General features: G+C 49.2%; 2 pseudogenes; one reads left to right on the top strand and one right to left on the bottom strand.

Annotated features, from left to right (window-relative positions):
- Positions 1 to 3,859: 3,859 nt before the first annotated feature.
- LOC134367494 (emerin-like) lies at positions 3,860 to 5,700 on the top strand (annotated as a pseudogene).
- An 8,494-nt stretch (positions 5,701 to 14,194) lies between these two features.
- LOC134368462 (paraneoplastic antigen-like protein 5) lies at positions 14,195 to 15,524 on the bottom strand (annotated as a pseudogene).
- Positions 15,525 to 16,203: the final 679 nt, after the last annotated feature.

Raw genomic sequence — 16,203 nt, 5'->3', positions numbered from 1 at the left:
TTTATACCTGAGAAAAATCTAATATTTTTTCTTTTTTCCTTTACCCAGTTATTCTAATTGTCTCCAGTTATGCCTTGTTAACTACTTACATATTTACAAAAACTCTGTAGAGTATTAACTCATTGTTTTATAGGAAACAACAACTGAGACTTGAGAAATGTGTGTTTTCTCTTCCATTCTCCTATTCATCCTATTTGCTTCTGTTCATCTCTAGTTAACTAGTTTTTCAAGGAGCCACACCCATCTGTAGTACTCCCTCAGTTCAACAAAATGCGAGAATTTGAAGTTGAAAAGAATGTGATATTCAGCTTTCTGGCTTCAACTAGTTGTTTAGTAGTTATCAGTTGCACTAAGTCAATATTATGAAAACATAAGAATTTAGATCAGACAAGACTGTTTACTATTTTCAAAAGCCTATATATAAACTTGTTTTAGAAATTATGTCTAATACATTAGTTTAAGTACTGCTGATTGTGTTAATCACTAACACATTATTTCAAGCACATAGAAGAAGCTAGAGTTGAGAGCACAGTAATGTGTTTTCTATTCCCTCCCTTGAAATAGTTAACTACAGGTAAATTATTAGTGAGAAACCATTAATTATATACAGTAATAAAACTATATCTCAACATGAGATGAAAAGTTAGATTTAAAGGTTTTGAGCCCTTTTCCGCCTGTTGTCCTTGTTATCTCTACTTACTGCTAGCAAACTGGTTACATAGGTACTACTTGATACCTGCAGTACTTGTTTTTCTGAGAAAAAAATGTAAAATGTTAGATTTTAGAAGAAACTCATTTTAAATTTACTCACTTAAAATATTAATTCTGGTTATCTCAATTTTTTTTCAGTATGACTAGCTATCTACATCCCACTAGTCTCTATATAACCAATGCCTTACATCAGCAAGATATAAGAATAGCACCAACTATTTCTCTAGGTGTTTCTCGTTATCTCTAGTAAAATTGTGACCTAGCTAGCGATAGTACAGTCATCACAATCTAATCACTTCTTAAAGGCCTCACATCTCAATTACCATTATAGGATTTCCTACCCTCTTAATGGAGATCAACTTTCGAACACATGAACTTTTAGGGTACATATTCTGCCCACCGCATAATACTTACTTTTATACCCAACTAATTATTCCCAAAGGAAATCAGGATCTAGAATCGGGAAGGATGATTTTCTTCATCCTATCACCCTATACTTATGGATATTTATTTGTATTACTATTTATATATTACCTAGGTACCATTACACATCTACAGGACTACCTCATTGTTCCATCAAGAAATGAGAAATTTGAGGGGACAGCCCATGGCTCACTTGGGAGAGTGTGGTGCTGACAACACCAAATCAGGGGTTAGGATTCCCTTACTAGACATCCTAAAAAAAAAAAAAGAAAGAAAAAGAAAGAAAGAAATAAGAAATTTAAGTTGTAAATTCAAATTTCAAATTTACGAGGTAAGAATTTTGAGGGTAAAAGAGTGGTTGTTTTATCTATACAATAGTTAACAATGGCTGTTTTTAACTCTACAATAGTTAACAATGGCTGTTGTTAACTATACAGTAGTTAAAAATGGCTGTTGTTAACTATAATCTCCACGCTATGCATTAGATCTCCAGAACTTATTCTTATTGAATAACTGAGACTTTGTACCCTTTGAGTGTAGTTAACAATACTGTACTGTATACTTTAAACTTGTTGAGAGCATAGATCTTTACTGCTCTGTGTATGCTGTTGTAGTTGGAGGCAGCACTCTATAAATGTCAAGTATATCCAGTTGATTGCTGGTGTTGTTGAGTTCAGCTATGTCCTTCACAGTTTTCTGCCTGCTGGATCTGGCCACTTCTGATATCGGCGTTTAAAGTCTCCATCTAAGATAGTGGATTCATCTCTGTCTCCCTACAGTTCTTTCAGTCATTGCCATGTAATGTGATATGTGGTTAAGTGCTTACACATTAAGGATTGTTATGTCTCCTTGGAGCACTGAACACCTTTATCCTTATGTAATGCACTTCTTAATCCTTGATAACTTTCCTTGATTGGCAGTATGCTCTGTTTGTGATTAAGATTGCTGCTCCTGCTTTCTTTTGATGAGTGTTAGCATGGTATATTTTTCTCCATTCATTCACTTTCAGTCAATACATTTCTTTATATTTAAACGGGATTTCTTGGAGACAAAATATAATTGCATCTTGTTTTGTGATCATCTCTGACAATGTCTGAATTTAATTGGTGTATTTAGTCCATTCATATGTAAGGTGTATTTGGTGTATTTAGTCCGTTCATATTACTGGTAGAGGTGGATAAATATCTACCGTATTTGTTAGTTTTCTATTTGTTGCCCCTGTTCTCTGTTCTTAGTTTCGTCTTCCACTATTAACTGCCTTTTGTGGTTTAAATGATTCCATTATCTGTCCTTTCTTAAAATATTTCTTGTACTTCCTTTACTACCTTTTTTAGTGGATGCCCTAGAGTTGGTCATACACACTTACAACTAACGCAAGTCCACTTTCAATGACTGTGTACCACTTCATGGGGTGTGTGAGCACTGTGTATAATAATAGAGTCCTAATTCTTCCAACCTGTTCCACGGTCATGCCCTTCACTTATGTATAAGCAGATATAGGCAAAATACATACGTATAACAGATCTTTCATGCATATAACATGAACAAATCATTCATAATTGCCTCCATTTAACTATTATGTTGGACAAAGTATTACCTGTCAGTTATTGTAAGAATTACAAAAATGAAAGGTTTTATTTCACCTTCACTTATTCCTTCTTTGATAGTCTTCCTATCTTTATGTACATCTGTGTTTTTGACCTGTATCACATTCCTTCTGTCTAAAGGACTTTTAACACGTCTTTCAAGGCAGGACACTGGCAACGAATTCCCTTAATTTCTATTCTCCGAGAAGGCCTCTATTTAGCGTTCACATTTGAACGATAATTTTGCAGGGTAAAGAATTCTAGGTTTGGCATACTTCTCTCAACAATTTAAAAATTTCACCCTACTCTCTTCTTGCTTGTCTGCTTTCTGAGGATAAGTTGGATGTAGTTCTTATCCTTGTTCTTGTACAGGTAAGGTTTTCCCCCCCTTCTGTCTTGTTTCTGGAATTTTTTTTAAATTTTAATTGTATGTAGTTTGACCTAGGTGTAGCTTTCTGTGCACTTATGATGCTTGGTATTCTCTGACCGTCCTGGATATGTAGTTTGGTGCCTGACTTTAATTTGTGAAAATTCTCAGTCCTTACATTTTCAGTTTTTGTTCCTTTGGGAGGGGGTGCAGTTGTCTGGTTTGGGGATTTGAACCAGGACCTGGACACCGGGGACATGGAGCGATGGCGGACGGCGGGGAGATGCAAGGACAGGGCGAAGCCGAAGAAACTCAGGGAACCGAACTGCCCCAAGCGCGCCCATCCCGCCCGCTCACCTGTCCTGGCCGCTGTCTGCTGGCTCGGCTCGAGCAGGTCCTGTCCCGGTCTTTGGTCCAGCCTAAACGACCCAGCAGTTGACGACGCTGCAGGCCATGCCCGCCCTACTCCCATGGCCACACGGGTCTGCGCCACTTTGGCCAGTGCAGGCCCCGCCCCTCACTTCCCTGCAGCCTCTGCCGCCCTTGGGGACTTTGGGCTCTCTAGCCCAGCCCCCCGACGCGCAGCACAGCCCCGCCCACTCCCATGACTGTGACGCACGAGTGACGCCAGCGTGACGCCAGCGGGGCTGCTGACCAGGCGTTCTTGCTGCCACCGCCCTGTTGCTAGGAAACCGTTGCTAGGCTTGTGTTGACAGGCCGGGGCCGCCCGCAGGCCTTCCCCTCCCGCCTCCCGGTGCCGGCTGCGCCCGCCATGGACGACTCTGCGGTTATGTCGGACCCCGAGCTGGACGCCCTGCTGCGCTATTTCATCCAGCACGCGAACGTCTTGGGTACGCAGCGCCCCGCGGCGGTCGGGTCCCCTCCCGGGACATACTCCCCGCGTTTCGTCCCGCTCCTTCCCTCGGACCCGTTACCCGTGTCCCCACTGCGCTCTCCCCCAGGTTTGAGGACCATAACCCTGACCGCCCTGCACCCCGTGTCTGGCCAGGCTCAACTAACAATCTTCAAGTACATGACCCACAGGCGAAGGAGGCTTTCGTCCTCTAACTCGTCTGCCTCCTCCTATGGGTTCTCCAGTGAGACCCAGCCCCAGGGGCCCGCCTGGCCGCCCATGGGATGGGAACGGGGCATGGGCGACGGGGAGGATGGGTCGGGAGTGTGGGGAAAGGGCGTTGGCCGATTAGGCCGCTGGGGAGAAGGGAGGAAAGCCTGTGAGGCACATGGACTGTTCCTCCTGCCCCATTCAGACTTGGATTCGGCTCTCAAGGGCTCTTCGGATATGCACAATCTGCCCAAGAAAGATGACACCTTACTTTACCAGAGCAAGGGTAAGGCAGGGATGGGGTGGGCACCCTGATATCTGAAGGCCACTCCGTCGGGGACCCCAGTCTTAGGGAGAACCTGAGGCCCCAACACCCACCACCTCTCAGCAACCCTAGGAGGGAGAAACTTTGTCATAGGCCCGTAATGTGATTCAGATTAGGTCCATTGGACCAGGCAGGGCATACCGATGCTTCCTCTGCTAACCATGCCCCCGTTCATAAGGCTGTAATGACGAGTACTGTGAGTAGAGTTACCTGACCGCCAGGGCTTCCAGGGAGGCCGATTCTGTGGGTACATCCAAGGGATTCCACCAGCCAGTGACTTCGCTCTCAGATGCTGACACCTTCAACCACCAGGCGAGCTGGCTGTCAGGCATCCTGTACTTTGATCCGACCTGAGGGGACCATAGCTGGGTTTGGGCAAATACAGTGCAGGAGGGGGGACACTGGGTGCACCCTTCATTCTCCAGGGAGAGTTAGGGTCAGTAGACACCTGTTTGGTCAGGGCCCTACTTTGGGGAGCCGTGAGAACTATTTGACTAGAGAGCATGGGAAGGCACATGGCCTGGACCCTGGTCTGAGATCTAGACTCATGCTCTTTCTGAGAATCCTTAAATTAGAAAGGAGGGTGCTGGGGCACAGGCAGCCAGGACAGTCACTGAGCGAGTGGTAAGGCCCCACAGACAAAAGGCCGGGAACTCAGAAGGTTCTGGAAGGGGCAGGTCCCTGGCCTTTAAGCAATGGTCTGAGTGGGCTGGCCAAGGAAGTTTAGACTGCGGAATATGATAGGGCCATGGTGATCCCACCAACCAGTTCCCTCACCCTGATTTGCTTCTGCAGATTCGAGATGACAGTCTTTTGTCTTCTTCTGAAGAGGACAGCAAGGACAGGTGAGTAGTGGAGAGGCCCAGGGACGGGGCTGGTTCTGGGCCCAGGCTCTCCTGGCCCACTTGCTCCCCTCTTTTGCCTCAGGGAACACCCCGTGTATGGTTTGGATAGTGCCTACCAGAGCATCGCACACTACCACCACATTTCTAGCATTTCCAAAAGCTGCCACGACCTGTCCTATTTTCCTACATCCTCATCCTCCTCTTCTTTATCCTCATCTTCATGTTCCTTCTCTTCATGTCTCACCCGATACACCATCCCGTCAGGAAAGCAGGCCCTTAGGGTCCCGCTCTGGGGCCAGCTTCTGGTTTTCCTGCTCTTAAATGCCATCCTACTCTTCGTTTACTACTACTGGAAGCTTCGAGAGGGCAACCCCTTCTGAATGGAGCCCTGACGGTTTTTGGCTTCAGAGCCAGTTCTTCTCAGAAGTGCTGGCTGATTTCTTCAGCAGTGTTTGATGGGGGTGGGGGTGGGGGTGTTCCCTGTGTTCTAGCTTTGGGAGGCTGGGCCTAGCCCGAGGCAGTGTTTGTTCTCCCTGCCTTGTCCTGCCAGGGAGGCAGCAGACTCAGGCCCTCCAGTATATGGTGGTCCTGGGCTTGCGTTCCTCTGGAGCCTCCTGTCCCTGGTTGCGTGTGACCCTTAAGGCCTGGGACGTAAAGAACTCACTCCCAAGGAGAATACGGTTGTTGTCATGCATGCCTCTTGCTCATTGACACCTTGTTGGCCAAAGGCCTCCCTGACTTTGTTTTCATGGACACACAATAAAAAGACCATTTATTTGTAATATATCGGCTCTTCGTGCTGGGGGAGGGGTTGGGCTCCCATGACATGGGGCCTCTGGTCTTGTATCTCAAGAATCACTATCCGGCTTTGCATTTTTGTTTTGGTCTTGGGATGGGGATCAAATGCTACCCATAGATATGTTCTTAGATTTATTGTGGGTTTTATTCCTTAACTCATTCCCCAAAGCATTTACAGTGTGCAAAGGTTACATGCAAATAGTACGCCATTTATGTAAGGGACTAGAGCTTCAGTGGATTTTGTTATGGGGGTGGGGTGGGGGGGTGGGAGTGTCCTGGAACCAATCCACCAAGATCCTGAGGGATGCCTACTTATAAAATTAACTATAGTATATCAAAGTGTGTGGAGAGAACCCAGTTGGAAATGCAGCATAAATTTCTGTGGTGTTCCAACCTCAGCATCCAAGGGCACATAGCTGGTGGAGCATTCCTGAGCTCCTGGAATTGCTGCTTATTTAGTGACACAAGGGAAAAAGTTTCAAAGACTCTGAAGTTCACCAAAGGGTGCATGAATCCATTGACCATACACACACGCGTGCACCTGCTCCCCCATACACATGCCATGCCCTTCTTTCCCTGTTTATCTAGTTATATGCCCCATCCAGCCCTATAAACACTCCTTTACCGACCCCTTTAGTTCCTTTGCCTCTCTCTCCCTCCAGTGCCCTTGTGTGTCTACAGCCCCATGCCTCTCTGAACCCCACAGGGCCAGCCTGCTTCCCAGCTGTGCTGGAAGAGCTGAATGTTGTTGCGGGCCATCTCTCCCTAGCGCTGGCTGGCTGAATTTTGGTGGCCAATTCCCTGGTATTATACTCCTCATCCCTCTCTCCAAAAGCACTCTTTCACCCCTTCTTCTCTATTCAAACTACCAACATTCCTGCTGATGACTTTGCCCAATAGTTCACTGAGAAAACAGGTGCAACTGGCTGAGAACCACGTCATCCTCCCACCATCAAACCTACTCACTATCTGTGTCTGGGTCCCTATTCACTGCTCTGGCCCGGTGGCAAGGGATGAACTGCCTCTGCCCCTACAAGGCCAACTCGTGTGCTTGTCCCATTTTCCATCCTTTATATCACCTGCTTAGAAGGCCCTTTTGTCCTCACATCACCTTCTAGTGACAAACTTGGTGCTTGCGCCCCTTTTCTATGTGTATGTATATCAAAATTTCATGTTGAACACCTTCGCTTTATACAGTAAATAAATAAACAAAGTCCTAAACTCACTGCTAAAGTCATCTACACAACCTTTCCCTGCTCTCCCTACTCCATCCGCTCCAGAGGGACCATTTGAACTCCTGGGAGTGTGGAGGGGAAGATGAATTAGGGACAGAAATGGCACATGGGACTCTTGGGACACATGATGACATCCTTAGGCTCACCGAGTCCTGGCCTTCAGAGTAGGAAGGAAGCGGAAATTTTTCTTCATTATAAAGAAGGGGAAGCTGACCCCTGAAAAGGAAACGGACTTGCCCTACATCCCCCAGTGATGGGGCTGCATAGCCAGGACTGAAACACGTTCACTTCCCTATGTCTCAATGATGCCTTCAATTATCACAGTGGTTTCTTTTGTGGTCTCTATGTTTTTGTCCCAAAAGTAATGACATGAATTCTTATATGCAAAAAGTTCAAGCTGTCCGGATTTATATGGAGTAAAATATAAAAGCGTGCCCTCTTGCAGGCCTATACAGGGCATTTCTCTGCCCAGTGCTACCCACTGTCAGTGATGACAGTGTCAAGTCACACTGCACCAAACCACCTCTCAGGAGTTTGCTGCACTTTCAGAGACTCTCATTTGTCCTGGAGGTGAAATTGCCTTGGGCTAGTCAGCAGCAAACCTCAGGGAGCTTAACATCCACTTGGGGAGTGTACAAAAAACAACCATATTGCATACTTTAAGAGCCAAGGTTTTATGTCATGTGAGTTTTATCTTGGACAAAGGTCACAACAGGCTTTGTGGGATGTCACCAAGGACCAAGCTATTGAATCAGAGGTGGCAGAGTCCACATTTTACTCCACACATATCTCGACAGCTTGGCAAGCCATGTCCCCTCCCTTCCATTTGCAACGTGTCTCCTCTCCTGGCCCCAGTGCTAGGAGAGGATGTGTGAGTCACCCAGCTCCTGGGTGCAGCACAGACAGAGGGTCTGGAGAGAAGGGGAGGACCTGGCTTCTTTGTGCAGGGACAGGGACTTGGAGGAAGCAGAGCCCCAAGGCACTGGTGAGGAAGGAGGCAAAGGAGGAGAAAGTGGGTCTGCCTGGGGTAGGAGGTGGGGGCATTGTTCCTGTAAGTGGCAGGGGCTGCCCCTGGACAGTGTCCGGTGCCCGAAGGTCTCAGAACCCCTGGCCCCCCACCAAAGAAGGGGGCACTCGGGCCCTCTGTGGGGTGATGCGGCATGAAAGTGGGCTTCGGTCCAGGTCAGGGTGGGACTGAATGGGATCGGTGCGACGCTGCCGTCCCAGCCAGGGTGGTGTGAATTCCAGCTGTCCAGTCTTGTCAACATAGAAATGGAAGACCCCCTTCTCCCCATGTGCAAGTCAGGGGATGGGTGTGCAACAAGTTTGGACTTGGGACAGCCACGCAGACCCTAGAGTCTCTCAGGAAATCCAGGAGAGACAAGGTACATGGCCTCAGGCTGCAGGACCCCAGCTGGGAACTGTGCAGCAGCGGCCTGGGTAGAAGTAGGAGCTGGCTCTGAGCGGCCATGCTTGTGGGAGAGGGGGTGTGGGAGGCCTGTCCCGGGGACTGTCCCCTGACAAGGTTGTGGGCCTCCAACAACAGGCGATGTGCTTGGCTCTGGGACAAGGAAGCATCTTCCTGGGAACACCGAGTGCAGCTCGGTGGGGGACAGGAGCTCCTTGTTTCAAACCATGTGGATGCTGCCGGCTGATGGTGGGGGGCGGGAGGCCCATGGTGTGTCCTATGGCCTGGCGGTGACCACCTGGGTGTGCAGTGCTCCTGTGGGCAGTGGACCTGTCACAAGCCTGGGGCCCTAGCCAGGCCTCCACCATCAGGTTATTAGGGAGATGGTCAAAGGCATGCACCGAGCCATGTGCAGATCCCCCTGGCCCTGTAGGAGGACCCCTGCCTTCCTGCACAAGCTCATCTTGTCCCCCTTCCCACATGCCCTGGGTCCTTCTCCACAACCACAAGACTGTGCCAGGCCCCCTTCAGACTCCTCCTTGGCCTCTGCTGGGAAGCTGGACTCCCGGGGTGGGGCTGGGGGTGGGGGCACAACTCTTTTCTGACACACACCCCCACTGGCCCTATCGGTCTAGACCCCTCTTTCCCCGTGTCTCTGCTGCAGTTCCCCACAGCGGGCTGGGACAGGCAGGGTGGGGATCAGAGCCTGCATCTCCAGGGCCCTGGTCTGGTGGCTTTCTGGAGCAGGTGCTGGGTCAGGTGAGGTGAACGGACCTGACCAAGTTCAGCCTTAGCCTCTGTCAATCTCTTCCTTTCCAGTTTGGGCAGAAACGCCCCCCAAGCCTGGTCTGGCACAGGGGTGGCCTCAGGTGCCTGTGTGGGAGCAGGTGGGGAATGAAGACCAGGCCCCCCAGGCTGGGCCACCTGCCGCAAGGAGCACAGGATCCCGCAGACGCCTGGGAAACCACAGCCACTGAGAGATGGAAGTCGAGAGCTCACGCCACCTGAGTCACTATAAATCTCTACTTTCAGCTACGCAGCCCCAGAAAGTTACCCTCTCATAAGTCTTACAAACTTTTTCTATTGCTACCTTTTATGCTTTCTCATTCCACTTAGTTGTGGAAGAGATCGCATATTTGGTTTTTAATTCCTCCACAGCACTTCACATGGTACGTTTTGTGTAGTACAAATGACATCATTATTTTTTGAGTGAATAGTGAACATTTAAAACAGAAGCTATGTTTTTCTTAACTTAAAGAGGTCCCATGACAGGCCATTTTATTCCTTCTTAGGAATCATGGTACCGGAACTATGAGTGAAAATAAATGGGCCATTACCCCCTAAAAAGTGATGGTATTTTATGGTTTGGGACTGCCAGTCTTTTTCTGTCTTTGTTCCATCTTGACCAGAACTGTTCATCAACCCATTTTTCAGAGTTAAGTATAAAACTATTGCATCTCCCATAATATTAGTCTTTCACTCAAATCCGACATTTAGAAATTTCTTGAGTGGGTATTTTTATCTCCATGTATTTACTATAACATTTTAAGTTGAAATAAATAACAAGCCTATGTATGAAAAGTTGTGCCTTTTGAAGTGTAATTTTACCTGTTTAGAACGTGACATGAAAGTAGCTTATGACTGAAGTGGACTTTTTGTTTTAGGCTCTCAAGGACTTGGATGGGAATGATGAAAGTCTCCTTATTGATGAACAAAGTGAACTTAACAAAGACATGGCCATGTTGCAGCAAAACATTATGATGGGAACTGTAAGTAGTGACTCTTTAATATTAGAGACTAAGGGAGGGTGTGGGCACTGGAACACTTTGTGGAGTTGCGTATGAGAATTACGTACATTTCATTTTCTGAAACAGCATCAGCAAGAAATGGCAATTATTGAAATATCTCTTCAATCTCTGTTATTCTGAAGACTCTGAAGAAGGAACTTGAACCTCAGTTATATGACACAAGTATAACATTAGCTACACTAAACTCCATTACAGTGGCTTAGAAATTCTAGTATAATTCAGTATATCTTGTTTATCATTAGTTTCTTCGTTCAATGCAAGACCACATTGCTGTTAACCAGCGAGTGTACCCTCAACAGTTACGTGAATACCAAAGTTGCATATATCAGGCTTCCAGCCCTTCGATAGTAATGGTGACTTTTTCTCCCTAAACCTGTCAGTTAACTTTTAGCAAGAATGATGGGCCGACCCCGTGGCTCACTCGGGAGAGTGCAGCACTGGGAGTGCAGCGGCGTTCCCTCCACGGGTTCGGATCCTATATAGGGATGGCCGGTGTGCTCACTGGCTGAGCGCGGTGTGGGTGAAGCCAAGCCAAGGGTTGCGATCCCCTTACCGGTCACAAAAAAAAAAAAAAAAAAGATGGATGACTTAATTTTAGGTTTGGCCTCAGTGGATCGCTATCAGTCCCAAGAGGTAGAAAGCACAAGCATCGAAGGTTAAATTGTTCTTTCTTTAGGAAAATATAAGAGAAGACAAAATCAATTTTATCTGCTCACACTTGTGTATTACGAATCATGTTACAGAGCCAATTTCAATGAAAATTTGATTTCAAAAGAAAACCTATTCTATGGACGTAAAAATGATTAAAAGAAACTTCTGTTTGTATTTTTGAAGCAAATTAAAGTGCTAAATATTGTCGAGACAACTGAACGAGATAAATAAATACCAGTGCTGAGCCATGGGTTTCTGAATATGTCATTTTCACAGAGACACCAAAATGTCATTTAATTGGTTTTGGTCCACTATATATGACACCTGCTCTTAGCATTGATTTAGGAATTTTACTAATGTATATGTATAATGAATTATTTGTGCTTTATGTATTTTACATCTATTTTTAAAGGTAAATTGTTGAGAGTGCTTTGCTTTCTTTTTTTTTTTTTTTTTTTTTTTTTTTTTTGTCGTTTTTTCGTGACCGGCACTCAGCCAGTGAGTGCACTGGTCAGTCCTATATAGGATCCGAACCCGCGGCGGGAGCGTTGCCGCGCTCCCAGCGCAGCACTCTACCAAGTGCGCCACGGGCTCGGCCCAGAGAGTGCTTTGCTTTCTACGTATAATATTCAGTAGTATGTGGAAGTGTCAATGCACATGCATCTAAAACCTTGAATCGATAATTCTCATACATTTCCTTTTGTAATGTGCACTTTATACATTTAACAATATGCACAGTCTTCATTTTATTTAATAACTATGAAATTGTTTGAGAATATATTTCAAACAACTTAGTAAAATGTCTTCTTTTATTGAGTTACTGAAGTTGCTTTCACGAACCATTCAAAATAAAATAGTCCCACTCGTAGAAGAGCCGGGGTCCTGGGGCCTGGGGTCTGCCTGCTGTTTCTCACCCTCCCTTCAACTTCTACCCACTTATTCCTGGGGCTGCCCGAGTGCCCTGGTGACCCAACCAGGCACTGCCCCATGTCATGTCAACGGGTTCTGTGCATCCCAGGGGCTCCCATAGACCATCACGGCCCCTGCCCCTCACTTCCCCCAATGTTAACGTGGCCCCTGTGGCCCCTCATCCCCACCTCCATCCCAGCCCAGGGTGGCCCAGCCGTCAATTGCCCACAGCAGAAGCGAGACTCAGCTGCAACATCCAGAGAACTTTACTGACAAGAAAAATCTGCTGAACCACTGAGGAGAAGGGGACATCACAGAGAGGACATCCCAACAGCCACGAGAGGTCATGGGTCCCGGGGACCCCTCCTCCTGGGGTTCCTGACCAGGTGCCACATCTGCTGCTCACACTGTGGCCCTAACACCTTCTCCCTTCCTTAGGGCTCCCCGATCTGCCTCTGGCCAGGATGGTGGACTCTGGCAATGTCCACTCACTTGAGTAAACCTGCTCCTGGTTTGACCCTCTGGGCCAGTGTTCTGCCCTATGGCCTGCACAGGACAGTCACAGGACACTGGAGAACATGGCAGGGAACACACCAAGGAGCCGAGTAAACTGAGGCATGAGTAAGAGCAGGGTGGACATCAGAGCTCAGAGACTCCGGGGGGAAATGCTCAGTTAAGGTCACACACATCCCCACAAGAACAGGCAGCCAGTGGCCTAAATCTTCACTGAGAAAGCGGAGGTGGAGCTAGCGACACTGGACAAGAGCGAGCAGAGCCTTGGCTCCTGGCCTGGAAGCTCACAGCACGTGCCCAGGCCCAGAGGTGGCTGACCCGGTAGGCCAGATCGCGCCCCAGATGGACACGAGTCTCACGGCTTTGCACAGACAAGATGGCGGTGGGGGTTGGGGAATGGGAGCGCTTGCTTGACACGGGAGTCACCTCGGGGCCAACACAGATAAGGGTGGGCTTCACAGAACAGGGAACAGCCTGACCCAGGACTGGGAATGGGGGACCCCTCTTGGAAGACCCAGGCAGCTTCACCATTGAAATGGCCTCTTTCCCCCTAATGTTTCCCAGTCCAGTGCAGGTAGCAGCCATCTTCAAGTCCCTCATCCAGGCCTGGGACACACACTCAGGGCTGCCTCCAGGCCAGCTGCCCAAGGTGGCAGGGTGTGGGGCAGGGCTCGGCATCGGCAGGTGCTCAGCTATGGTCCACCATGCCAGTCCCAGTTTCTCCTTGCCTTCTCTCTCCTGTGGCTCTGCACAAACACAACAGAACGAGACAGCACCCCCACTCCTCCCTCCTCCCCTTGCTGCTCCCCCTCCTCCTCCTGCTCCTCCTGCTTTGGAACAAAAACTTTCCTGCACACCCAATCTGGCCTAAGCCAGCTGTGGGGACACTGGCCCACTGGATACCCAGCACCCCTGCCTGGGGGTCTTCTCCCAGTCTTTGGTCTTTTTGCCCACTGAGCCCTGTCAGGACACAGGGGGAGAAAACTGCCTCTAAGCTGGCATGGGGATCCCAGGTCCTTTGTGTCCCCTGCCCTCAGCTCAATGGTGCTTTGTTCCTGGAGCTCCCCTAGAGCAGTGTAGTTGATCCTGAAGACAGGCTGGATCCTGCGGGCTCCACTCTGAGATGTTACTTTTCAGCTTTGCAGCTCTTCCTCACCAGCACTGATTCCTTCTGTCTGGGTCAGACCCTGGGCAGTCTCAGAGCACACAGGGTGGGCGTTAGGGGTTGGCCAGATGACTGGGCTGGTGCCTGGGCCAGAGCCCTCAGCTGTACATTCTTGAGCCTGTACTTTCCTGGTGTCCCCACCCGAGGCTCGGGCGCCCCATGTGCATCTCTGGCACCTCGTCAGGGCCGTCAGTGAGTCACATGGGGTTTGGTCTTGGTTGGTGGAGTCCCTTCCAGCTGGTGGAGGAGGAAGGGGCACAGCCTGGGCCTGGCTGCTCTGCCCCTCTGACTCACTCAAGTCAACTGTTGTTTTCCTGGGCTGCCCCTTCCCCTTGATAAAATGTCTCTGCTGCCTGCTAGGAGAAGCGGTGCCTGGATCTTCTGAGCCTACGCATCGTAGGGCTCATGGCCCCAGTCCCCATCTTGTTTCCCAATGCTGCTGTCTCCTGCTACAACCTGTGTCCTCCCCAGTGATGGAGGTTTGTCTTCAGCCGTGGCACACGCTGCCTGGCCACGGCCTTCTTCCCCAGTGCTGTGGCAGCACAGTAGTCGGCTGCGCTTCAGTGATCGGAGAGCCCCTTCCTGTAGGGTCTGGCTGCTGCTCTCGTCAAAAGAACCTGCCTGCATGGGGACCTGAGCTGCGGGGACTGCCTGCCCAAGGCCCCCGCTACTGCCTGCCAACCTGCGGCCTTCCAGTCTCTTCCTACAGGACTCTGCTTCTCCATCATCACAGCCATGGTGGCCTCCCTCTCCTCTTCATCTCGAATGACTTTCATTAACTCCATAAATATGGGGTGACAGTCTCACTGATCAAGGAGCTTGAGCTTGTGCTGGAGGGTGGTGGACATGCAGGTCCGAGCTAGAAAATGTTTCAGATGAATCATGTCTGTGCTCTGCTCTAAGGGGCTCTGCTCCACGGCTTTCTGCAGCAGGGGTTCTAAGCGTAGCAAGTAAGCAGAGACTCTCTCCGGTCTTCTGAAAGGTCTGAAGAAACCTAAACTGAGAGCTTCTAAAGTCCTCTTTATCCCCAAAGATCTGCTTCAGGGCGTCCAGGCACTGCTCCACAGAGATAGAGTCATTGTGGGCCCAGAGCACCTGCATGATGGACAGGGCAGAGCCGCGTAAACTCTCCAGCAGACGCCACCTCTTCTCCACCTCAGACACTTGCCACATCTGCATCATGTCAGTGACCTGCTCCAGCCACACTTCAAAGGTCTTTTCGCCTGGGCCTGGGAAAGCACTTCCTGAAAACACTTTCGGTTTTTGGTACCACGTGCTATCTTCCAGAGGCTGCAAAACTGCTGGTCAGACTTGGCTCGAGCCCTCAGTGGACAAGGTGCTATAGGCCAGGGTTTTGGCCACGTCTACCACTCTTCGGCCCTCATCTTTCAGGAAGTTCTTAGGTCAATTGATAAATTGTTCATCTGGGTTCCGGGGTTCTACCAGCACTTCCCAGGTGCCCCCATTTCCTGGTATCTGATTAGGGATTGTAGCAAAATTGACAGTCAGCCAACTCGATGAGGACAGCCTTGGCATTGTCTTCCCTTAGGAACATTCTGCCCAGCACCCTGTACGCACACAGGGGCTTGAAGCCTGCCTTCACGGTCTCTTTAATTTCAGCCTCACTACACTCCACGGGGATGCCCACGATCAGCAGGGCCTTCCTGGGGTCCAGACCCATGCCCTTGCACCAGTCCTCTAACAGTGTCTCCGCCATGGCTCTCACTGCCTACGGACTGATCTAATACTAGGGCACTAATCAGCTCAGAGCTTTACCAGGACTCAAATAATTCTGAGCCAATGCCAAGAAGGAAGGCAGAAGTGTCCCAGGTTTCCACAGCCTGTAATGCAAAGGGGTGAGAGCATCGTTAACACCCAACTCCCCACCTCCACCCAGAGCACCTCCTCTGCCCCCACCTCCCCATGCAGGGATTTAGTTCCTGATTCCCATGGCTCCTGCAGTTATTTTGTGGAGAGCAGAGTGTGGAGGGTCTCCCCAAGAAAATCTCCTCCACCTCAGCCCTCCTAGCTGAACTCCATTTTTTGTGGGTTCCTCCTTGAAATCTCTGGGCTGTGCATGCCTGTGGTGAAAAGGCCAGTGTCAGGAGGCAGGGCCTGATGCCTGGGGACAATCACAAAGCCCTCGAGGAAGGAGAGGGCAGGAAAATGCCCCCACCCCCTGGGGCTCTGCTGCCCCACAATACCTGGCCCCCTCCTTGCCGGGGCAAAGGCTGGCAGAAGGAGCTGCAGAGCTCTCCTCTTTCTCAGAAAATTCCTGACAGATGAGAGAGATGGCTGGAGCTCTGTGCAGCACAATGAGAGGGGCGGGTATGGAGCGCGTGTGACGAGCTGCAGTGCTGCCATAGATGCCGAGAACAGTGTGGACCATGGGTTTC

This window comes from Cynocephalus volans, chromosome X (genome assembly GCF_027409185.1).
Source record: "Cynocephalus volans isolate mCynVol1 chromosome X, mCynVol1.pri, whole genome shotgun sequence".
NCBI lineage: Eukaryota > Metazoa > Chordata > Mammalia > Dermoptera > Cynocephalidae > Cynocephalus > Cynocephalus volans.
The sequence above is the reverse complement of the archived record's forward strand: the minus strand, read 5'-3'. Positions and strand labels throughout refer to the sequence as shown.